Below are 26,425 nucleotides of genomic sequence, written 5' to 3'. Positions count from 1 at the left end.
GCACGATAATACCAGCTTCATAGGCTTATTGTGAAAATTAATGAGATGAATGAAATTAATGAAAAATATGGCACATCATAAGAACCTAAGAAACGTAAATTTCTTTCCACTGTGGTAAGGGAGCAGGTAAAAAATACAGGAAAGTTACTGATTTTCTCTGTCTTGAAGGCTAGAGAGTTAGTCCCATGATCTATTTGCTTTTGCTTGCTGCCCATGTGAGAGTGTCTGTGTGTGTAAGGCTAATGTATAGTTTTATACACAGCCCACAGCACTGTAAATTTAGGTTTAAAATGAGATTTCTAACCATTACTGAAATTGTTAGTGTTACCATTTGTTAGTATTACCATGGGGTGCTGCTAAAGAAAGAAGAAATGGTTGAATTACTAGTAAGCTCATGGCCATCAAATACCACATTTATTTTTCATGTTTTTTTAAGAATCAAAAGTTAGTGTAAGTATTATTGATTTTAACTTTTAAGTAACTTTGAACAAGTATGTGCTGGTTGCACTGTCTGAATTTAGAAATTTGGAAATTTCAATCTGGCTCCAACTAAAGCAACTAAATACTGTTACAGGCAATTTCAACTGACAAAAACCTGTTCCCTTTCTCTACCATAAATCAGGTAGACCACAAAAGCATGATGCACAGGATCTCTGTCCAGATGTAAAAACTAAGTTCTCTGAGCATCCAGTGAGACAGGCCTGACTTCCCAGCACTGTCCACAGACCCATAGGAGGCAGAGCTGGACCTTCTTGTCTAGGACCGCTAGGAAATACAGCCAAGGCAACCCTGGCTCGCAAGGGTCACAGAAGGAAGGCTGCGGCTGTGTGATTATTATGGTAAAAAAGATGCCAGGAACTCAGAGGGTGTGTCTTGAATTCTGAAGCACATCCCTGTTACATCATGCTTGGGCCACACGGGATTTTCTTTAGTCTCACAGGAATTGATTCGAGGAAGGCAACATGTTTCTATGTAAAGAGCCTGAACTCTGGGCTTGACATCTCCAAAAACAGCTGGTCAAGTGGGACTGGTTTGTGTAATGGTCCACATCCCTGGCCCTGCTCTGATGGGTGGAGAAACTATTGCTAGTGGGAATCAACACACTCTTTCTTCAGAGCATGGTCAAATTAATTCCCTCTGTTACCACAGCATTCTTACTATTTCCCTAAAGCCTTCCTCTGGTGAAAAAAAGGGCAAAGGACAAGAAGGAAACACAAGACAGGATTTCAGATGACTTTAAGGGTGTAACAGAGAGACAATAGAGTACCTTCCCTATCCTTTCCCTTAGGGCTTCAACTCAATCTAGTTTGAACTAGTCTTTGCAACAAGCTCATTAAGATGGAAGGAAGCTGGAACTTCATATAGTAACTCTCTCTGGTGTTGTTAGGGCATAACCGGGAGCTGTCAGTTTAGTCTGAAATTCTCATTAGGATCATATATTCGGACAAAATCTGTGTCTTCATGTGGTCTCCCTGTAAAACACATACATGTTCCATCAGGCAGAGAAACTTCTCCAGAATAAGTCAGTAGATAATCTCCTAAAATGCAGGACACTGAAGCTGAGAATACAGATGAATATTGACCATCAAAGGGGTAGAAAACTGTCCAATACAGATGTTCTCTGGGCTGGGAAATGTGGACAGGGCCCTTTGTAGGATCCAGCAAGTCCTGGCACTGAGCCTCTAAAGGAAGGAGGTGTGGGCGTTAGTCTTCGTTGTTTGTCATCATGCTAAGGATCAGCTCTGCTCAGAATTTTTAGGTGCCTTTTAAAGTATCCTAATCCCACAAACACTTTTTATCTTTAATGTTGACTGCACTATGGAATTATTTGTGAGTTACACCAAACAACTCTCTTTTCCCCTGCCCACAATCTGAATATAGCTTTATGTTTCTCTGATTATATAAATAACACATGTTCACTATAAACAATTCAAGCAATATAGAGTTGCGAGGAATAAAGCAAGCCAGCCCCTTCCCAGAGATTCTGAGTGAGGGAACTCTTGATGTCAGGGACTACAGAGCAGAGTGTGGGGTCTAAGCTCCCTTCTCTCGCCCGGGGCCCTTTGGAGGTGGTATAGGAGGCAAGTCCAGAAGATCTGGCCTTAAAAAGTCCTAAACCCTTTCTGGTCCCACGCCTTTCCAATGTCAGCTTCAATCTGTCACCCCTCTGCTCCTGTCCCCCACCAGGCAGGGAACTGCCTTCTGGAATGGCACCCAGCAACCTTGGCTTGGCCCAATTAGGAGGTACAACAATGTGAAAAGCCTCTCCTTTGTTCCCCCAGGGTACCCATCTTAAATAACAACTCTCTATTTTTTTCATCTCCTTCCCAAGGAGTTAATCATGTTTTAGAAGTAAATGAGAGCTGTGCCTCATTACTATGGGACAAAAGCTTTCATGGGAAACACAAGAGCCCACATATTGAAGTTTTCTTAGCGCTCAGACAGAGTTCTTCTAATAGCAACGAGGAAGAATGATTAGAGGTAACTATCCTAATGACACTGCGGATTCATGTATGCACAGGCAGGCAGATTCATCCCTAGGGGAGCCAGCCAGGACTCCATAAAAACTGAGACACCAAAGAAGAAGAAAGGCAAGAAAAAAGAGAATGCAAACAAAACACAAAAACAAAAGCCAGGTCCAGAAACACAAGAGCAGAGAGACCTCAGTCCTCTTCCGCACAGCTGCAGAATCTCCATCTCGCAGAAGTCATGTGACGGGGGAGTGTGATTTGGGGGACAGCATGGGGGATGGGTCTAAAGGAATCCTATTGTTCTGAGCTTGGCTTTATTCGGTGACCTGGAGCAGTTTTCTGAGCCATCTTCCCCTTTTAAAATCAGGATCAAGAGAGAGGACCAATTAAGGCGAGCCCTATTAAAAGACGTTAAAAAACAACAACTATATTTAAAGATCCATTTCAGTCCAGATCAGTAAAGAACAACTTTTATGGAGTATTTGTGTAATGTTTACTATGCTCTTTGGGGTTTCTAGATAGAAGGGGTTAGACAAGGTTAACGATGAAGCAGAGCAGGGCTACAAATACTAACAGACTGCCAGCTGTTTCTGAAGTGAAACTATTGATTGCTACTTCTCTAGCTTAGATCAAAGTTGTTTGTTTTCAATAATTGAAACCAAAAATGCTTAAATTTTTTTTGAGTTTAAGGAATGCAACATTTCATTCATGTTAATGTCATCATCCTGTTGCCTACATTTCTGTATATCCCTATCATGGAACACCATGCTGCTATGAAAAAAGATTAGTACCTATATTTACATGGAAAATTATCCATGACGTATGGATGATATTGTGAGCACAACATATTTTAATATATCATAGAAAAAGCCTAGAAGATTATATACCTCTGAAAGATTTTCCCTCCTACTCTGTATTATTCTATATTTCTTGCTTTTTTTTTCCACAACAAGCATGCATTACTTTTACGTTTTCCGTTTCAGAATAAATAAGCAAAAACATATTCTCCCTCATACAGGTAGGGAAAGTCAAGTTAAAGAGTGAGTGTTCTGCTACACTTAGTCAGCAATCTAGCCAGGATATACAATTTGTTGTTGCCAGAAATTTCCTGTTGAGCAGGCATAGACTCTAGCTGAATGCCACTGCAAGTAGATCATGCCAGAATGAAAATACAGGACCTAAAAAGGGCAGACACTTTGCAATTATATAAAACCATATTTAAAATAAGTGTAAGCAATGGTTGCTTAGAACCAAATGACTTATTTAATGTTACACTAATTCAACAAATATTTACTGAGTACCTCCTATGTCCTAGGTACTGAGCTGGACATTAGGGAAAACAAAGATGAATATGATGAGGTCCCTGCCCATAAGAAGCTAAATGGGCAGCTTTGAAGTAACCCAGAAAGCCTCGGGAGTCCAGAAGATGACACATGCAGAAAAACACTCACTTCCTAGTTCCTTGTCTCAGGGTGAACATCAGTCCAAGGCTTTTGTGGCATAAATCCCTGTACTTCTAGCTTTCCCAGATTAATCAGATCAATCTATAAAAGAGGGGTCCTTGTAGAGCATATGGATCGTATATCTATCTGATTTTAAAGTGAGTTTTCTCTTTCCATCAGAAAAGCAAGACCCCTTGCACATAAACCAGAAGTCCTCACCATTGAACTATCATGTTTTTAATTTCTTAAAAACCATTCTTGGCTCTCTACTATCTACTTTTCAAACTCTTTGGCAGGTCCTTCTCAACCTGGGCCAACTCACTGCGCCAGTCTCACCTCTTACCCCCTCTCCTCCTGATCACTCCCAAATTTGACTCTGCTGATTAAAGATGTCAGGCATGCCTTACCTTGGGCTGTTCTCTCTCCCTGAATGAATTTCATTAGAGCCCAGCTCAAAAGTCACCTCCTCCGTAAAGCTACCCTCACCGCCTCTCTCTGCCTCAGGAGGATCGTTGTTCCTCCCTCCCCTCTACTTTAAGAGGCCTTGATTACAGAATGACTCCCAGGCTTTTACTCAGGCCATTCCAGTTGTTAAAATACTGAAATACTGCCATGCCATTTGGCAAATAGCTGCTGTTCCTAAGGCCCCAAGGGCTCCAGTATTTCACCAGCCCCAGGACCTGCCTACATGATCCAGTACTAAGGAGTTACTGCCTGACACAGTGGAGGGGGTGCTCCAGAAGCCCCTTCCCCCATGGTCTGGCTTCCATCCTGCCTGGTCCCTTCCTATTCAGGACCAGTTGTACAATGTTTTCACTATCCTCCTGCCCATCACACTACATTATGGTCAGTGGTTCCTAGGCTTGCCGATCCAGCTAGATTTTGAACATTATGTTTTATTCGTCTTTGCTTTTTCCAGAGCCTAGTCCAATACACAGTAGATGTTCAGTAAATGCCAGCTTGCTAAATGACCACATTTCCAAAATTATTTCTAATTTCATCTCAGTTACTTATTTGATGCCACTTTTGAACTAGAAAGAATATTTTACAGCCCATCATTAATGATTAAGTGGGACTAAACCAGAAAATCCTGTATTTTTGTCGTGGAAGAAATGACATCAAGTACTTCCATAAAGCTCAATACGTGGCAATGAAGCTATGGCTGACTAAAACCTCCATATGATTTTTCATTGCTTTTAAGTCATTATTTTTCACTTACTCTTTATCTGAACTATCTCAAAGAGCCTTATAAATCAGAAAAGCTGAATGTACGTTTCATGCTTTTTTTTCTCTCTACAGTAGTGGATGTGAATAAGGAAGGCCAAAAGGAAACCAAGGAGAGGAAGAGCAAATGTAAAAGGAAGAGGAGACACCCAGGAATGGAATCATCAAGAAACGAGGAAGGGGGGCCTGAATAATCAGAACTCCTCTCTACCTAATGCGAGGATATAAACACCAATTTAATAATAATGATTCTCATTTTTAGAAATTTCTGGTCTCACATTGGTACATAACTATGAGCATCTAATGCATGTAATACTCAGTACCCTTTCTGTTGCAAGTCACACAAATGCAACTGAGACTAAACAAAAAAGGAAACCTATTGGCTCACATAACTGGAATGTTCAGGGTAAGTGACCTCAGGCACAGGTGGATCCAGGGCCTCAAACGATGACCTCAGAACTTCCCCTTCTCCCCCCATGAAATCTCTTGGTTTTGTTTCCCTCTGGGTTGACTTCATTGTCATTCTCAAGTGGGTTCCCTCTGGACAGTGGCAAAGATGGCCACCAAGAGGGCCAGGCTTACATTCTACCAATTTAGCAATTCTGATTGTTCCAGCAAAGTCCTGGGTTGACTCTAAGCTGACTGCTGCAAACCATCTCTACAGAAAGGGTAGAGGATCCCTCCATTGGTCAGACCTCTAGCCAGTAGGTACAACACAGGCTGAAAATTGAAGAGAGGTGGTTCCTTATGAGAAAAATCAAGGCTCAGTCACTTTAGAGGTAGATCTGAGTTTGACTGCCTTTTCTACCATTTACTAGTTGTTTTCACTTCAGAGAGGTTTTTAAACCTCTCTGAGCCTATTTCTCCAACTGTAAAATCAGGGTAATAATGCCCATTTCATAGTGTTACTGTAAAAACCCACCTCACAGTATATTATAAAGATAATGTTTGTATAGCTCTTATCATGTGCCTGTTACAAAAATGGCAGCTGTTAATGTTTATCCTCGGCATTCCCTGGGGTAGCTATAGAAAGCATAAAGGCTACCCCACAAAGGCTCTTTCCTATAGAAATGAGTAGGAAAGAAGGTGCACATCAATAACCTAGATGCAAACTGTGGCATAGAGCCTCATTTTTCAGCCCCTCTGGAGTCCACTGGCTTGATCTTGGCACTTGAACAGAAACCCCACCTCCAATTTTTTAAACTCTTCTCAGCCCAACACCACATTTGTTTTCCCTTTACTGTTCAAGTTCGGTAGAATGGGTAATCCCACTTGTTCACCAAATTAATCACTTTCTATATACCTGCTCAGGACTTTGGAAACGTCCTAATTCTAAGTTTCTCAATATAAGAATGATATAACTTGAAAATGGCCAATGCCTACTTGCAATTTCAGGTGAGTCAGCAATTAAGAATGCGAACTATACTAATTCCAATAATTTTATTATCTCTGGCCCAGTGATAAAAACTGAGCAGATAGGGATTCAGGAAAGCTGTTCAATTTTAAGATATAGCTGCAGAGTTGTACCTTAACTTAGTGGATAATAATTAAGAACAGCAACAACTAGCAATGATTTAACCTCTTTGTGCCTTAATTCCTTCATCTGTAGGATGGGGATAATAGCACATACCTTACAAAGATGTGATGACTTAATGGATAATTACATGTACCATGGTAAGCGGTTAAGCACTTAATAAATGTTAGCTGTTGTTGTTAAGCACAACTACATTGGAAACCAATAAATTGGTGATCTTACTGGTCCTTTGACAACTAAGAGATCTCATTTTGGAAGAAAGAAAGTTTAAGAGATCTGGCCAAGCTTACAGGTTTAGAGCTGTGTGAAGCTGGGAAGAGAATTCAGTGGTCTCTTCCCCTAACTCGTCCCTTGGTTGTAAGCCTTGTGGGCCAGCCCTTTAGCCTTGAAAGCAGAGTGTGAATGTGGGAAGACATCCTGTAGTTCTAGTTTGCTGTTGGCTTTGGGCTCCGTAATGAGGGTCTCTGTCTACCCCCGAACCTCATAAACAGAGACTTGAGAGGAAAAATTTGCCAAAGTTCAGTTGCATATCAAAGAAAGCCACAGAGCCAGAGAGCTCCCTACGGACCCACATAGCCGCTTTGTCTACTGCCAAGCCATGGCCCTAATGCACGGATACGCCTGTAAGCCAAGAGCCAAAGCCACAAAGCTCCACCAGTTCATTTAGCCTTGGCATTTCAACGTGCTGAGGGATCTGTTATTTGGGTTGTTGTCTCATTGTTAAGGGGTAAAAACAGAAACATCCTTGTCATCGGAAAACTGGTTTACTAAAATCACTACCACTACCCCAACCCCACCCCAAACCCTACCGTGAGAATAGCTCCACTGCCTTGTGTGAGGAAATGGAGCAAACGCCAGCTTTTCCCCACTGGTGAACCCTGATCTCTTTGCGGCCATCCTTTCCCACGGACTGACTTGGATGGGCCAGTTTCTGCATCCCAGGGTAAGGGCAGCCTTGCAGCCAATGCCACCAATTTTGGATCTTGGCATGGGGTCTACTTCTGTCTCAATCCCTGCCCCTCTAAGATGAAGCACTCATGATGGCTTAGTTTCTATTCCAATAGCCCTTCAAGTCTTCCCTAACATCTTTCCCCCTAATATGTAAAAACAAAAGGATTCATAACTCCTTCCATCACTGGGATTTGCTCATTTCCTCGAATGGTGCCCCCATATCCAGTGGCTACAACTTTTCTCCCTGGATGCCATGATGTGATGAGTTCTAAAAATGTCCCCAGGGACTTCCCTGGCGGTCCAGTGGTTAAGACTCCACGCTTCCAATGCTAGGGGCGCGGGTTCGATCCCTGGTCGGGGAACTAGGATCCCACGTGCTGCGTGGCACGGCCAAGAAAATTAAAAAAAAAAAAGTCCCCAGATGGAAAGCTATATAGAGGACTTACACAAGAGAATGCTGAAGTTACGAATAGTAGCTTGTCATCCTTGGAGAAGTCTATTTCATTTAAGTCAACAAATACACGTTCGGCATCTTCTCTGCACTGTGCTGGGACCTTTAGGAGTGAGCCAGCCCTGCCTTCTAATTTAGCTGAACACCTAATGTGGCAGGGAAGCGCCACCTAAAACCCACGTGCAGTGGGAACCCAAAGAGCCACTTTTCCATGGTGGGTGAGAAGAATGTAAAGAAATGGCATCATCCAGGCCATGCCATAAAGGACAAGTAGGATTTCTTCAAGTGAAGGGCCTTCCAGCATGAACAAAGGAAGTAAGGCTAGAAAGTTCTAGGCACTACCACACACTGCAAAGTCTTACTGAAAGCATCTAAATTATGAGTAAAGAAAATGTACCTGGCACTAGTAATACTTCTTATCTTCAAATTCTGTTGGAGTGCTCAAAATTCATCTCCCATAGAAGAGCTTTGATTATTTGAAGCATACAGCATTTTTTTTGTGTGTTTTTTGGGGTTTTTTTAAATTTATGTTTTCAGACAGAAGAATGCAGTCCTTGAGAAGAAGTGACTTATGCAAGGCTGGGCAAAGGTCAGTGTCTTGAACTCTGCAAGTGGCCAGGCTGCAGCCGGATCTCAGAATTCCCATTTTCTGCCATCACCATCAGACCACACTGCCACCTAATAAAACCAACCCCATGTCTTGGTTTTGAACATTTGAAATGGAAAGAAATGTGACAGGTCAAAATCTCAGATTCCCTTGGCTTTCTGATTACTTGCAAATCCACGTAAGGCTCACATATCACTCTCTTCTCATTTTGTCAGCATCTGAATTTGTTTGGTTGTCGTGTGAGTGATGAAACCTTAAAAGCTATGTTGATGTGTGCAGCATGTGGAAAACCACTCCTAGGTTCTCTCTGCACTGGAAAGGCCAGAGGTACATGGACACATTCTTATACACCGAGACAGACCAATCCGTCCACTTGTGCACACACTCAACATCACTAGACACTCATTTAAAAAACACAGTGTACTGTGTGCTGACTTGATGGGAAGCCACAGGCTAAGTTCTCAGACACTGGCCAAAAAGAGATGGGATCCAACCCATCCCTAGACCACAGGAAAAATACTTTCGACCACAGAGCTGGCTGCAAAATATTCTTTTTGTAGGAAACAAAATGTTTCCAGCCCTGGGATTTTTTTTTTTTTTTTTTAGGTCCTTTCACTGTTATTGAGTAGGAGAGGCGAATGCTTAAGCAAGAGGCCAAGTAAACATCTAAGGAAACCAAAACCAGGCTCCTTAGCTGGGAGAGTGGAACACAGGGTGAACGAGCAGCACACTGGACAAGCCCCAGGCCTCTCGAAGCCATGGGGGCACAGCAACCCCGGCAGCTATTCACGTGTTTATGACCCCGGTTCAATCCCACTCCACTGTGGCTCCACTTCTTAGCTAAGTAGACTTGGACAAGCTACTTCACTTTTCCAAGCCTCCGTTCCTTAAGTGTCAAGTGTGAATATTGATAGTGCCAATATCATAGGTTACTGTAAAGAAAAAAAATGAAGCACATGTAAAAGTTGCACAATGTCCAGCACATAGTAGGGACTCAAGAAATAGGATTTGTTAAGGTTGGTTCAGGAACTCTCACAAGTCACTAAAGAACTACTGCCATGGGGCTTCCCTGGTGGCGCAGTGGTTGGGAATCTGCCTACCAATGCAGGGGACATGGGTTCTAGCCCTGGGCGGGGGGAAGATCCCGCATGCCACAGAGCAACTAAGCCTGTGCACGCTACAGCTACTGAGCCTGCGCTCTAGAGCCGGCGAGCCACAACTACTGAAGCCCACACACCTAGAGCCCATGCTCCACAACAAGAGAAGCCACCGCAATGAGAAGCCTGCGCAACTCAACGAAGAGTAGCCCCCGCTCACTGCAACTAGAGAAAGCCCGCACACAGCAACGAAGACCCGACACAGCCAAAAATAAATAAATTAATTAAAAAAAAAAAAAAAAAAAGAACTACTGCCATGGACTGTTAGAACCCAAGGATTCCTTAGAGATTAATACTCCAGCCCCGACATTTTATAAATAAGAAAACGGTCCTAGACAGATGAAAAGGTGTGACCAAATCATCCAGTCAGTGGTTGGCCCCAAGCTAAGACCCTGCATACTGGATGCAAAGGATAAAGAGAGTTGAAGTCAGTCATATGGACACCATGTGCTGTCAGTTGGCAGTAGATCTTAGATCCCAGTGTACCTAAGAATCACCTGAGCAATGTATAAAAATGCAGATATCTAGGCCACCCCCCAGTGCTGCTGATTTAGTCTGGGAGGGCCCAGGAATCTGAATTTTAACAAGCTCTGCTGGTGGATTCCAAGAGGTATTCCTCTGACCACTGGTCAAGAAACATTACAAGAGGAAGTCATCAGCCAAATAAATAACTGAGCAGAGTGCTAGGGTTGTATCCCATGGTTTAGCACAAACAAACAATGTGGCAAGCCCTACCATAAATAATGAAGAATATTCTCATTGTTCAAAATAGTAAATGAGGTATAGCATGGCATTGCTTCATCTTCTAGATCTATTTTACAGAAGAGGAACCTATGACTCAGAGTCATTCGCCCGAGATCACATATCTAATTAGAGACAAAGAGAGAACTTCATTCTAAAATATCATTATCTTTTTACATAATGGAGAGTCTTTTTTCTAGGTACCTAGAGGTGAAGACAGTGGGCTTATGTATGTGTGTTATAGGCTAGGATCCATGAATTAATTTTAATCACTGAGAGAACAAAAAATCATCCTAGCTTTTTGATGCGTTCAAATGGAAAAGTTCTCCCATATTATTTCTGGGGCTATTATTCGTTCCATCAGCTCCCTGGTAGGCTAAAAGAAGAAACTTGGTTAGAAGGAAGAAGTAACAATACCATACAACGCTGGACATTTCAGAGACACCAGAAGCTCTATTCACATTAGTGCACACCACCTGCTTCCTCTTCATTAAAATCCTGCTCTTCTAATATAAAACATATACCTGACCCCAAGGTCTATAAAGTTCTGTGCATCATCAAATTAACCACACAAGTATCCTAGTTATTGGTTACTGTGTTAAAGAATTTGGGAACTTCCTGGACACAGCTCAGATGAATCAGTATGGGGTTGGATTCAGAGTCATTCGAAAGGATGGCGTTTCAGCTATTCCCTGTAGTGACAGAGCACATAAGAGCCTCTTAGCTATTTCTGGGGGCTCGCCGCCACAGACTAGAAATGATTACTCTCTACTTCTTGGTCCAACATTGAAGGATCTGAGAAGGTACACAGGTATAGATCTTCCACTTCTACTTCTCTTTGATGAATGCTTTAAGACAACAATAATCCCCCAACAGAGTCCCTTCTGAAAGTTGCTAAGAAATGCAGGCAACACAGCACAGTGAAAGCCATGGCCTGTTTGCAGAAAATCAGTGATATATCCTGCAGATGGATGGTGCCCATCCTCATGAGAATCTCAGAGCGCTCCAATTCATTAAGTTGGTAACAGTGGCCTTAGAAGAGATTTATTATGATTTAGATCAATCTCATAGCCATTATTACTGGCCTTAGAAGGGGATTATAGAATTCTCCTTATAGAATCAGAGGTGGAATCTGAATTAGAATCCAAATACATAGCTAACCACTTAACTATCCTGTCCCTCCTGGAGAGAATTCCGACCTTCGGAGCTGCTCCTCTGCTCTGTGACATCAGTGCATTCAGACAATGCCAACTCCTCTTCCATGACGTGAACCCATTAAAGGAAGGAGCCTGCCATGCTTTTAAACAAGGGAGGGGCAGGGTCTGGATACATGTATACAGGCCCTGAAACATTTCAGCACACCTCTTTCAGAGGAGCTTCTGTTGGTTCAAACCACCAACCCCCAGGAGGCATTATTTCCAGCCACTAAAATGTTTCCTGAGCTTAGACACATCTGCAAAGTTTTGGAAAATCCCACAGGAAGGAGACTGGGCCAAGAGAGCTCCTTTTCTCTTGCCATTCAGGAAGCACTGCACACAATGTTTGCCCTCCAAGACAGACCAGTCCAGGAACCCACCTCTCAGGGCTGGAGAATCATGGTAGACAAAGGAGTCCTTTGGGGAACAGAACCAATGGAGAATGTCTGGGGTCTTTTACTAACCATGTGCCAACCAGAGAGCTCATGTAGACCATGTCAATCAAGGTCCCTCAGAAAAATGGGACTCACCCCAGGTGGTTTAAGAGAGAGAATTTAATGTTGGGAACTAGTTACAAATGTGTTGGAAGAGCTGAAAAGAAAATAGGGGACAGTGAGGCAACCTAGAGACTAGCAACAATAAGAAGCCACCACCATCCCTAGGGCTGGAGGAACAAGGAAGAGGTGCTGTTACTAGGGCCCAGAGGATGGAGCTGCCCAACTCCAGCTCTTTGTGGAGCTGGGTCCACAAAGGGATCACGGAGAAGGAATTGGTGTCATTGCCTGCGATAGCACTGGAAGCAAAGAGAGGGAGGCAGAAAGACATGGCTTCCCCCATACCTCTGCCCTACCTCCTCCGTCCAGGGCCCCAGACTAAACAGAATCAATGGAAAGGGAGCCTGGGAAAGGCAGATCGCACTGTCAGTTCTCTGTGGTACCAAGTAGAGCCGGGGAAAGGCAGGGAGTGGACCGAGAGCAAAGAACCAACCGATTGGCGTGACCCACTAAGGCAGGGATTCCTGATTCCCAATTTGCAGATGGGAATCTTTAAAAAAACAAAACCTTGAAGCCTAAACTGGTAAATCTCCAAATTTCGTTACTGATTCCACACCCCTGGACTTGAAGATTGCCAGAATTCACTGGAGGGGGAGCTACAGCTATCCACAGGCCCTCTCCTCCCTGAACTCAGGGGCTTGACTGCAAATCATTTGCCCTCACATTCCCCAGCACATGCTTTCAAATTTCATTTCCCATACATTCTGATGACCACCATCTCTTTACAGAAGCCAGGGTTCTAAAAGAAGGAAACAGCACTTGAGGGTGGGGAAGAAGGGAATGGTGGGCTGGAGGCAATGGTGGGAGGTCAGTGCGGGGGAGAGAACCTTTGGACTCAAGATTCTGTACAAGAAATCCCTTCTGATCTCCAAGCTAATTCCTGATGGCAGTCACTGAGGTCTGGTGGAAGAGTGGAAATTGCCACACTGTCACATAAGCAGGGAATGGTGTGTGTGCCAAGCAAGGCCAGCTCTTGTCTCCCCACCCCCAGGCCTGCTCATCCTCCTGGACTAGCCCAGTCAATGAGCGATAACCTCATCTACTCACTTACTTACATCAGAAACAACCCCTCCTTCCAGATCCAATCTCTGTGCTCAAATGCTGTTGATCCCGCCTCCTTACCATCTCGTCTCTTTTCCTTCTTCTCCATCTCAATGGCCGCTGTTTCCATTCAGGCCCTCATTTCTTTGCATCTTATTTCAAGCCCCTCCAAAACTGTATGGCAAACTCCTGCCCAAGAGGGCCTTGTAAAGTACAAATCTGATGTCACGGCCCTGCTGGAAGACTCTCAGTGGGGCTTCTGAGAGCCTTTGGGATCAAGTCTGATTTGCCCTACCTTTCCTTGCTTTATCTTTGTACACAGGCCTCATTTCCCCCACCCCCACCCATTGCAGAGACACACACATACCCTCCCCAGTAGCAATAAAGAAGGACCATTTGCAGTTCTCACCTCGGGGCCTTTGTTCATACAGCTTCCTCAGCCTCCTTCCCCATCCACCTGGCAAGTACTGATACGCCTTTCAAGTCTTATCGATATCTTAAACATTATACCTTCCTCTGAATCCTTCTCTGACTACACCTTCCCTGCTGAGGATTCTGACCATTCCAATACTGATGCCCACTCTGTCTTCCGCTGACATACATATTCTCGTATGTATTTATGTCTGTCACCCTCTACTAGGTGTTTTCCCTCTGCTGCATGGATCTTCAGGGCAGGAAATCGGGCTTTATTTGACTTCATATTCCCAGCATTTGGCACACATATCTACCCAGCAAAGATCTGAAGGTAGTAAAGGAAGGAGGAGGGAGAGAAGGATGGAAGGAAAAGGGAGTGTCAAACGCTTAATGGTCTAGTCTAGATAAAAATAGAAGAGTTATAAGAGGATCCACGTCTATGGTTAGAGCACACACAAAGGACTATTATTACAATTACAGGCACTAGAAGATTTATTGCTAAAGATTTTAAGCTGTAATGTATACCATTTCTTAACTGAGGAAAAATATTAGATTTTTAGGAGAGGAAAAAAGTGACCAAGACTTCACAGATGCTATGGCCGGCGCTCAGTCAACTTGTCTCAGTGGGTTTTCTTTGAAAATACCTGGCCTTTGGACAACCACAACATGTAATGAGACCCCCTATGCACAGGGGTCCTAGAGACGAATGAAGCCTTTGGTAGAGATGTCTGCTGTTTAATAGGTTAGAGTCTGGCTCTTGGGCAGGACTAGCCTTTTGCAGGCAAAAGGATCAAATGCTGACACGCTTTTAGCAGAGGCCGTCACAGGGATCTCAGAGCAAGGTCTAATGGGAAAAGGAGGAAAGAAGGGTAAAAAAAGGTAAGGTTAGTTCCAGAATGGAGCCCCAAGTAGAAAATGGAGGTCAGGCACTAAGAAGAGCCTAACATTCCATTCTAAAAAAAAGAAAAAAAAGGTTCTGATGAACCTAGGGGCAGGACAAGAATAAAGATGCAGACGTAGAGAACGGATCTGAGGACACGGGGAGGGGGAAGGGTAAGCTGGGACGAAGTGAGAGAGTGGCATTGACATACATACACTACCAAATGTAAAACAGATAGCTAGTGGGAAGCAGCTGCACAGCACAGGGAGATCAGCTTGGTGCTTTGTGACCACCTAGAGGGGTGGGATAGGGAGGGTGGGAGGGAGACGCAAGAGGGAGGGGATATGGGGATATATGTATACATGTGGCTGATTCACTTTGTTGTGCAGTGGAGACTGGCACAGCATTGTGGGGTAATTTTACTCCAATAAAGATGTTAAAAAAAAAAAAAAGAAGAAGAGCCTAACATTCCAGTGCATGGCCAGTACAGGACTCTGTGTCTGGAGAGAATACTGTCTAAATAGTTACAAACAAGAGAGAACAGCGTGGTATGAGCACAGCTGTCAAAGGGGTGAGGCCACATTGGATCTATTGAACTTGTATTTTAAGGAGGCACCTGTAAGAGAACACAGAACTGCCAGAGCATTCCCATTTCACTAGACAGTGACTGAATCTTCCTCAGGGTGCTGGGATAAAACTTCCAGAGAAGAACTGACAACTCAGGAAGGATTTAAAAGGTAAACCATGGCACTGACTACTCTGTGGGGAAAGTGACTTTGCAAGGAAAGCGTAAAGAGGCAGGTATGGCTTATATGTCATTCTGCATCATCCATGAGGGAAGGGATGTCTGCCCACCACTGTACCTCCTAGCCTGCAGGTTCTCACTGGAGGAGACCATGAACAGGTAGGCACAGATCTGTCCCCACTGTGGGCAAGAATCCACAGAGACTATCTCTTTGTGCTTTGACGATACATGGCGGAACACTGGAGCCAAATCGGAACGTGGAAAAGACCCTGGCTGGAAAGGCCAGAACTCGGAAGTTGAGAGAGCAAGGGCCAGGATGCCCCCTGAATGGAAGGCGAGATTCAGAGGACCATGTCCCGTGGAGCTCATTCTTCCTCAAGGGTGTTCTGTTGCCACCCAGAGCCACATTGTCATAGGAAATAACTAATGATTATTTAACAGAGGTAGACAAAGCTCTCTTAAGACAATGACTCATTTCACTCTTTGAAGGGAGCATTCTACCTGGTACAACCATTGAAGGTGGCCACACCCCAGTGGCTGAATGGAGAAATGTTCAGCAATTAATTCCAAGCAGTGTGTGCGAATAATCTGACATTAACATGGGGCTCAGGACAGGATAATGGTTAAGGACAGAGGCATGTAGGGAAAAGAGTGTATATGTGTGGGGGGACCCCCTTAGAAGCTAAGTGATTCAGAGCAGTTTTTAAAAGCTCTGTAAACCTCAATATGCTCGTCTTTAAAAAGTGTACCTAGTAACACATCTCTCCCAGGGTAGTTATGAGGCTTGAACAAGAAAATGCCCACCAAGCATTTAGCACAGTAACTGGCACAAAGGAAACTCTCAATAAATGGTCGAGTAGACCGAGCAAAGCAACCAGAAAAGCCGGGGCTGTGGAGACTTCGGGTGATTCGTGCTCAACCCCTTCCAGATACACCAGATGCCTCAATTCTAACTTTTAGAGGTTTTTATTGATGTGCCTCTTTCTGGAAGCCTGACACTCAGAGAATTCTGTTACTTCGAGTCATGGATCATAATCCCTGCTCAGCCTCTCATTGCCAAGTCTGAGTCGAGGACTCAGCAAGTAGGCAGTGGGCAGGGCCACTGTAGCTTGGCTCTCCAAAGGTGTTCTCAAAATTATAGTCCCTTTGGTAACAATAAAACAAGGGTCCAAGACTCAAGCACACATGTTCTTTGTCCTAGATGCCAGAGCTCTTAAGCACTGCCAAGCCAAGAAGTGAAATTTTCAGAAAGAGACCCTCTGTGGAAAAATCTCTGCTTCAGGCGTTTGAACTCTAAGGCAGTTGCCAGGAGCCATTGACTGATTGAAAAATCCAGGGAAGGTGACTGGTGGGTGGGTGTGGAGAGAGGAGCAACAGGCTAAGAGGAAGGTTGAGGGAAGGAAGGAATCAGCATGTCCACTGTATGGTAACTGAAAATCCCAAATTACCTAGATCAGCCGACATCGGGAAAGCTCAATGAGTTATACTGCAGCTGACAACCAATCATGCATCAGATAATGTTTAGCATACCATAAAATGTTATGGTAACACAATTGGTCTTACATATATTCAAACCAAATGCTAAGGACATATTTGATTCATTTTCTCTCACACCTCCATCATGTAAATCCTTTGCTTCCCATGCCCCTACACCTAATTTCATAAGCCATTAAGATTTTGGAAGGGCCTGAACCCCACTCCACCCCGTGCACTGTTCCAATTAGGCTGAAATGCAAACCAGTACTGTACCATGCTGCGACCCTCACAGCCACAGCTGAGCCCTGGGAGAGAAGCAGAGGCCACAGGCCCAGGCTGTGCACCACCCCAGGCCGGCATACTCCCCCATCCATAGCAATCAGACAACAAATCCTCCAAGTTGGACCTGCTTAGGCCACATATGTGACAAGCTGTGCTTTTCAAATCATATACACAGACAGGGCAGGCAGCATTCTGAATCAGTCACATGCCAGGAGTCACAAGCCAAATAACGGCAAGAGCGTGAGTAAACAGCAAGAAGCAGCCCATCATCTCCTTCCTAATGTCCCTGCCCCAGAGTGAGAAGTGCTGTTCTAATATGTAACTCAGTAAGCTTTGGAGGCAAGCTAAATGACATTCGAGATCCAGCCATCCTCACGGAAAAATCAGAGAGAAAGATAATAAGGACTATTCGTTGTAAGCCAAAAGAATCATCACTAAGTTAAGGCTTCGTTTTCTAGCATCTCACTTTATTCCTAAATTAAAAATAAATCCCTACCTCTCAGAGAACATGGTATAGCCAAAAACAAAACCAAAAACACTTAAGCTCCGGAGTTACACAAATTTGGTTTCAAATCTCAATACTACTACCGGACACACATTATTTATCCTCTTAGCCCGGTTTTTCTGTTGATAAAAAGGTAGATGATGAGATCTATGCTAAAGGGCTGTCGCGGGGGTTAATGGAAAAATGCACGTGGAGTTATCAAATATGACACCCACAAAGGTAGGTACTCAGTCAAGGCTAATAACTCCCTCCCGTTCCTGGAAATTAAAGAGGCTTTAAGTTAGTGTTGTCGGGAGCACTAGAATGGAGAAAGGATGCTCTTCAATACCAAACAGTGGGACTCCAAGATGGTAGAAAATGGGTCCCCCCAGGGGCTACCTCCTGCCTCCTTTCCTCTCTCTGTCCCACTCTGACTTTTCAAACTAAAGATGCAAAGACTAAAGAATATAACTACAAAGCTTCTCCCATGCTAAGAAGACCAGACACACGAAAGACCAGAGAACTCCAGTTCTCTCAAACCATTGCACACCTTTAGCCTACAAAGATAGGCAACAGGAAGGTCAAGATTCTAAGGGTGACCCTCCCTGAGCACAAATGACAGTTGCAGGAGAGGGGCAGAGAAGCCAGACTTGTTTGCAGGATTGTCTGTAAGTCATTCCACTGGGAAGTCCATGCTCATGGTGAAGTTCAACTTGGAAAAAGTCACTTATTCACATGTCTGGGCCCAAGAATTTAAAATGCTGACTTATATCTGGTAATTCATTGCAATGTGGGGTGGGATGGTGCCTTTCAAAAATATTTTTCTGCAGAGTTCTGTAGAACCTTTTTATGAACCACTGAAAGTCAGAGGGAATATAAATATCACATTGCCTGCAAACCTAGTAATTTGACTGGGTTGGGGACTTTTTGCCCAGAGTTTTCCTACTAAAAGTCAGCAAAGTGAAAATAGCAACAGATTAGAAGTTGGGAGAATTTAATTCCAGTTCCATTTCTACTGCGTAGTAGTTGTGTGACCCTGAATAAGTCACCCCTAATTGCTCACCCCCCTGTGAAGGGACCAGAAAAGAGTGTGGGTCTGAGGACCACCCCTGTGAGAACCACCGGAAGTGCTTACCCTCCCTGAGTGGTCACTGGGGGCGGGGCCTGGGAATCTTCATTGTTAACAAACACCTGGGATTCTTAAATTCACTGTAGTTGACAATCACTGGCTAAGATGATCCCTAGAGGGCATCTCAGGTGGGACACTGTCATATTCTAAATGCTTTCGTTCTAGTGAAAGTGCTGGTTCATTTGTAAATCAGTTTGTAGTTTATGTAGATATTGAATCTTTCTCTCCCCTTTGCTTTTCCTAACCAAAGATGTTGTCTCATTTCCTTCTCACTCATAGCTAACCAACCAAGGCTAAAATACAATATCCTGTCCAACCTTCATTTTCAAATGAGCCAAATAAATGTCAGCATCCTTGATTTCCAGGTCACTGCCTTGTCCAAGATATCTTGTAGCTGTTTCCTATGTTGTTCCTATGTTTCCTTTGTCCCTAGCCTGACAACGAGGTCTTCAGTTTGGCTCCAAAGCCCTGCGTCTCTTCTACTTACTACAACAGCTGAGATTTCTCTAGAAATCTCTCGTTCACCTATTTGCCCTGGTTTACTTAGCAAGTTAGAACTGAGAGGGTCACTGAATAAGGAGATTTGGTACCAGACAGTGTGTAAAAATAAAACTAGTCAGAGCTGGAGGAGAATGACGGAGGTGACAAAATACCTGTGAAATGAGTGGCTCATCACAGGGCAAGTCACCTAAACACTCAGTGACTGGACCACTCATCCAGCCCCTGGCGGTCAGAGACTGTGATCCTCAAAGAGAGAAATGACGACATGTACTAAGTCTTCCATAAAAACAAATGTATTCAATTTACAGCAGTATTCTTTATTCACAGACACATCCTTTCTACTTTTTGATGTTAAATTACCTTTTCCTTTTTGAAATGGTGGTAACAATTAATTTTGCAACTCTAATTCATTAAAAAAAAAAAAAGACATTTAAAACTCTATGGTGGTTCCCCAACCCTTGTTTTGGTTTGATTTTTATTTTTTATTGACCTCACGTGGCTCAAAATCTCCTAGGAACATGGGCTCTCTCTCTCTCAGTAGAGGTATGTGGTCTATCACAGCCAAAACATCTGAAAGGGGCACCCCCATCAGAAGCATGGGGGCAGTTGTACCCGTGCATTTTTAACTGTCAATTTCCAATGGAACCTCTTCAAGGGAAAGTTTTCTCTACTTGACCCCATTCAGAAGTAGTGATTTTTGGAGCACACTTTTTTCAAAGGGAGCCCCATGGAGTTTGGGGTTTGTTTTTTTTTTTTTAGTAAGTGGTGGGAAAGATATTGATATTTTTATTTCGAACGTGGAGATAGAAACAGGAAGTGTGCACTTAGGTATGTGAGCTACCCTTTCTCCGTCAGAGCCTGTCTTTCTGCTCTGTGAGTCTTAGTTCACTGTATTCATTTGCTGTTACTACATACTTTCAGCTGGAATTTCCTTAGATTTTAATACACTTACCTGGTGACCTGAAAAAAGAATCTCTTTAAAAGTCTCCCTTTTGGGCTCCCCTTTTATACATTCTCCCAGTCTCTCAATACCTGTTAGAGCACTTCTGACAGAAGAGTGTAGGCAGCAGGTTAGATTTCACACTTGAGCAGCTCTGAAAAGGGAGGGAACATATATACCCAAGGCAATGTACTTGGCTGGGATTCTCTGTTCCCTTTGCTATTTCTGCAGATATTTATGCTTAAAAAGAAATTTCTCCCACCCTGGCAGCACAGCCAAACTTCTCCTCTGGCTGGATCAAGTCACCATGAAAAAACAAGTCTCTTTGCCTAAGACAAGCAGATGAGCTGAGGCAGAAAACAAGGGAACAAACATGATGAATGCCCTGGAACCATTTTACAAAGGTAGAGGGGTGCGTAAGACTATGGCTTACATCAGGTAAAAACATCATCTCCAAGGTCTGTTTTTGTTTCGGTGAATATGGATATATGTTTGACATTCCTGTCCCAAATCTGCCCTTCAGCTTATCTGGGAGAAAAGATTTATCATCTTTTCTTTAGTTATTCAGTCCTTCATTAAGCCTTTCAACCACAGAGAGGAGAACTTAAGACCTGTGGAAGATAGCAGCAAAGATTTCTTATCCTTCCCCTCGGCCAAAGTCCCCAGGCTGTGTTCCCTGAAAGCAGCTGCAGAACCCCTCCCTCGCTCTGCCTGGGTCTGTGTTTAGGCCTCTGGCTTGCTTACACAAAGGAATTCCAACTAGGATTTCAAGGGAAGCCTGGTTCCTACCCTCCCACAGCTCCCAGCAGGCTGGTTCTGCCGAAAGATATTCCTATATTCAATATTCTTATAGTATTTCTATAGAAGTATCTGCTTGAATTACAAGGTTTGATGCTAACCTTTTAAAATGACACTTACTAATACTTTAAAGGAACTCTGACACTGCAAAACTCAAATCCTATGGGGAAATGTGATTCTAAATAAGCAGTATGCCCTTCTTCCTCAAGACTGGGTTCACGGTATGGCTGCAAGGAGTTCGTTTCTGCTTTCTTTTTCGTTTTCAAAAGACATGCATTGGACGTGTAAGTGTCAAGCATTTGCCTTGCCTCTGAGGGTACACAGCTAAGATTCAGTCACAGCCTTCAAGGGGCTCACAATTCAGGTTTCACAAGTGCAAGACTAGAGACAGGTACTACATTCAACAGTGGGCAAGACTGAAGGAAGAGGGGCTGATTAGGGCTGCAGTATTACAGACTCAAACACCATCACAATAGTCACAGTGATGGTATTTGAGTCTTTTAATACACAAAATGGACACTGAGCACAGAATTACATCACCAGAAAGGAAACGCTATATACTTCCAAGATGCAAAACAACCTGGGACTTCGAGAAAAGCCTGAGAATTCAAGTAAGAATCAAGAGTTTGAGTAACAGCATTGGACTTGTCAACAATTTACTGGGTACTTTAGGCTCTTCCCTCCAGTGTTCTGTAATTCCAGGGTACCTTCTAAGTAGAAGATGAAAATATTATTATAAAGTCCATTTAAATAAACCTCCTATATGAAAAAGTCACCTCTTTCCAATTTGTTGAAATAAGAGAGTCGTAATATTTATTTCATCAAGGGGGTGTGAAGCTTAGTTGGGATTAATTTACTTCTTTACTCTTTCCAGGGCACTTAAAAATTTATATAATCCCATATGTGGTTTGTACAAACAGACTTCATGAGGATCTGATGAGAAATAGTATGAATATTTCATCAAGTTTTTTTCATCATTCTTTCAAGTATAACCACCCTCATTCTAACTTTTCCAGTCCCTCGTTACAAGGCACCTGGTTACTGTGAGAGCCGCCCAAGGGAGTCCTCAGCCAATCCACTCTGCGTGCTGCTGCCTCATTCATCCCCACAGAACCTTCCTTTGCTGTAGCGCCCGTCCCCTCCTCTACGCTCACTGGTACGCTTGATGCATGTACTCTTCACATGTTTGTCTATTTCCCCAGGTACACAGTGAACAACTACAGGACATCAACTTATACTTTGAATCTCTAGCATCTTACATAGTAAATGGCAGAGAAGAGCTGATTAAATAAAGGTTTGTCAAATGAATGCATACACAAACCCTCTGCTCTTGTTAGGAGGCAAACCCCAGCCTGTGTCCTCTGAACATGCGACCTGCCCTCCTGTTTCTCTTCTTCTGCCGTTCACCCTCACCCCCACATCTTCCCTGTCCTTTCTCACTCACCTAGTTTGATCTATTTAAGGCAAGAGGTTTTCAACCTTGGCTGCACTGTAGAATCACTGAGGGGAGCTTTATAAATAAAATGAACACTGACGCCTGGCCCCACCAGCAGAGATTAGGATTTACTTGGTTGGGGTGCGGCTCTGGTGTTGGTATTTTGTAAATGCCCCTGTGGTGAGTGGGAAGTGCAGCCAGGCTTGAGAAACTATGATTTAAAGTGATATTCGGGGCTTCCCTGGTGGCGCAGTGGTTGAGAATCCGCCTGCCAATGCAGGGGACACGGGTTCGAGCCCTGGTCCGGGAAGATCCCACATGCTGCAGAGCAACTCAGCCCACGAGCCACAACTACTGAGCCTGCGCTCTAGAGCCCACGAGCCACAACTACTGAAGCCTACATGCCTAGAACCCGTGCTCCGCAACAAGAGAAGCCACGGCAATGAGAAGCCCGCACGGTGCAACAAAGAGCAGCCCCCGCTCGTCGCAACTAGAGAAAACCCGTGCACAGCAACGAAGACTCAACGCAGCCAAAAAAAAATTATTAAAAAAAAAAAATAGGGCTTCCCTGGTGGCGCAGTGGTTGAGAATCTGCCTGCCAATGCAGGGGACACGGGTTCGAGCCCTGGTCTGGGAAGATCCCACATGCCGCGGAGCAACTAGGCCCGTGAGCCACAATTGCTGAGCCTGCGCGTCTGGAGCCTGTGTTCCGCAACAAGAGAGGCCGCGATAGTGACAGGCCCGCGCACCGCGATGAAGAGTGGCCCCCGCTCGCTGCAACTAGAGAAAGCCCTCGCACAGAAACGAAGACCCAACACAGCCAAAAATAAATAAATAAATAAATACAAATTTAAAAAATAAATAAATAAATAAATAAATAAATAAATAAGTGATGCTCAAGTCCCACCTTCTCCTGAAAAGATGAATGTGCCTCTGATGAGTTTACCTTCCTCTGGCTTCAACGCAGTTACTGTTTTAAACACTTATTAGATCAAACACTGCCTGTGACAGAATCTCAGTATGAGTTTGTTCTTTAACTCACACACTGCATTTTGGTTCATCTCCGGTACCAGACCAGAAGGACCCTGAAGGCAGGAACTGTGCCTTCTACTTCTGCGCACCCCCACACCATGCACGTGGTGGACCAAAACATACTTTTGATCATTAAAAACAAAACCAAAACGAAAACACTGAAAACAAAACAAAACAACCCAGAACACCTAGTAGAGGCCATTTCAATTCTACTCTAAGGATAGGTCTTTGGTAAGAATAAAAATGTTGCAGAAAGGGTGGGGCAGGATTGAAGCAGAGGAGGGAAAGAGTAAATAAAAGTCAAATGGAAAAAAAGCTAAATTAGTCCAAAAGAAAATGTTTCCCAGCTTCTTAAGAGGGTTTTTTTGTAACCCCGAAGCAGAATAAACAAGAGAATTAACTTGGCTAGTGCCCTGATAAGGAGATTTCTTTCTTGGTTATATAATTTTACAAAGTTTCCAGGGTGTAAAGAAAATAATCACCCAGGGAGGACTCCTTACCTTGGACTATACAATTCAGCTCTCGGGTTAATCGGCTCGAAGATCTGCTCGGCTTGACCTGACCCCCTTCCAGCCCTGTGGTCTCAGACTAAGCCTCACATGCAAAAACCCTGTTGTAGGGCTCAGTGTCATAGAAAGGGGATAAAACATAATCCTCATTCCATAACCTTGATCTTTTGGTGTAGTAGCCTCTGCCTGTGCATGAAAAAAGAAAAAGCTATCCTGGTACCTTCCCCAAGTGGCTGGTGTTCCATGGGTCTGCCCACCCTAGAATGATCTAGGCAAACTCTCCTACTAAATTGTGTTAAAAGGAAATATTTGGTGCAATTCCCTTAAAGGGCAGCTTTAAAGTCTTGTTCACTGCACATATCCCAGAAAAGATTTATCTTCATATGGCTTCTCTACTTGATCATGAAGTAAGACCACAGGAAGGGCTCACTGAATCGTTAGGTACACCCTCTGCTAAGTCGAGATAAGGTCATCAGCTAGAGATGTGTTTTCTATATCAGGGGTCCCAAACCCCTGGGACGCGGACTGGTACTGGTCCGCAGCCTGTTAGGAACCGGGCCGCACAGCAGGAGGTGAGTGGCGGGCAAGCGAGCAAAGCTTCATCTGCCGCTGCCCATCGCTCCCCATCGCTTGCATTACTACCCGACGCGTCCTCCACCTCACCCCCAGTCCGTGGAAAGACTGTGTTCCAAGAAACTGGTCCCTGGTGCCAAAAAGGTTGGGGACCGCTGTTATATATCAACATTTATCCTAGTTGTTGAGCCACGAATTTAACAACTGGTCCCAAAAGGCATGTCCATTTCTATAGATTAATTAAATGTATGTTCTTTTGCCTGGGGTGGCCATTTTAACACTGGTCATGTTTTACTTTAATTTCTAATTATTGTTTGAAAACATGATTCATAGACATTTAACTCTGCTCTTGACTGATTAGTAATGATAGTAACAAGTTGTCCTTCGTAGATTAAGATAACACTGCTGACCCAGCCAATAGGATATGAGTTGATAGACTGTCACGGACCTATCCATGCTTTGCTCCCTGTTCTTCTTGTGTCTAGTGGTCCGCATTCGACCTTATGAGCCAAGAACCAAGAGCCACCAAAATCCTCCAGTCACCAAAGGTACACAAAATAATAGCTTGTGTCCTACCAGCTACTTCTTGTTGACACTGACAAAATGGAAATGACTGGTTAATTTACTAAAGCAAAAGGAAAAGAAAAATGTGGCTCTTTTTATTTACTAATAAATGCTAACTTCTTTATTTACTAATAAATGCTAACTAGAATTAGGAGAACTAGGATCTGGGAACCTGGAATCCATGGTACCATAGATAATAAACTGAATCATCAAATCAGTGTGTACCGTCTAAAATCAAAAAGAGAGATAAACTACAAGTTTTCAAGGCGTAGGGTTAAGGATCTATGAAAATGAATGAATTCACAAGGAATTTTGCTTCCTCAAATTAGAGTTTAGGTAGTAGTGCTTGACAATCCTTAATGATACCCCTGATAGCTGCAAACAGGATTTATTTAACATGCTTTATAACTTAAGGTACAAACCAAAGGTCATTAGGTTCTACAGGAACATTTTTGAATGTGTTCCACTGAAAGAGAAGTGATGGATTTAGAACCCAGGACACTTAGATCATCAGGGAAAAGGTATCACTGAGGTAATGAGCACGCCAGGGCCTGAAAACTCAAGAATGTTCCCCTAAGTGAAAACAAGCAGCTCTATCTTCTCAGAACATGGCTGACTCAATCATCAAGCTGGAATGTTATTTACACAGTCCCAAGCAAACTAAGAAGAATCCTCTCATCTGTAACCAAGGGCACTCAGAAAGTTACGTCTGCAACAAGCAAAGTTTTTGATGATTCCTGATTCCTTGAGAAAGAGCCAGTTTACCTAATGCAGGTAAATGTTAACAACTCCCTTCCTACCACCTTCCCCAGAAAGGACCACCAGCATGATATTTCATGCCTCTTTAATTAATAACTTGGATTTGTTATATATTTAGCAAGATGGGCAAGTCTGGGTTCTGAATTCTGCCCCATCTAACAAATCAGAATAACTACCCTGTCTTCTTCTTCCTCCCACTTGCAGGAGAGGTCATGATGGAACCTGGTCCACACAGCAGGATAAAGTTGAGGTTAGACATCAGGAAAAATAAACTTCCTAATTATGAAACATTTTACCAAAGGAGTGAGACTGTGGTGTTCCTTTCTTTGGAGTGGGAGGGGAGATCAAGAAAGATGTAGAAAGTAACCTTTCCGGATGGAAGGGGGAATTCTCACTTGAGTCTAGGATAGACAACATAAAGAGACAGCTCTAAGAGTCATTATCCTTTTGATAATCTCTGGCATCATTCAGTACTTTAATCTACTGGTTTATAAGTTAATGCAAAAGTACCCAGGATCTGGGAAGAGTTTATCCA

General features: G+C 43.5%; 1 protein-coding gene across 9 annotated transcripts in view; it reads right to left on the bottom strand.

Annotated features, from left to right (window-relative positions):
• RAD51B (RAD51 paralog B) overlaps positions 1 to 26,425 on the bottom strand; it is a 720,881-nt gene that overhangs the window by 130,852 nt on the left and 563,604 nt on the right. The window lies entirely within an intron of this gene.

Source organism: Balaenoptera ricei, chromosome 2, assembly GCF_028023285.1.
Source record: "Balaenoptera ricei isolate mBalRic1 chromosome 2, mBalRic1.hap2, whole genome shotgun sequence".
NCBI lineage: Eukaryota > Metazoa > Chordata > Mammalia > Artiodactyla > Balaenopteridae > Balaenoptera > Balaenoptera ricei.
The sequence above is the reverse complement of the archived record's forward strand: the minus strand, read 5'-3'. Positions and strand labels throughout refer to the sequence as shown.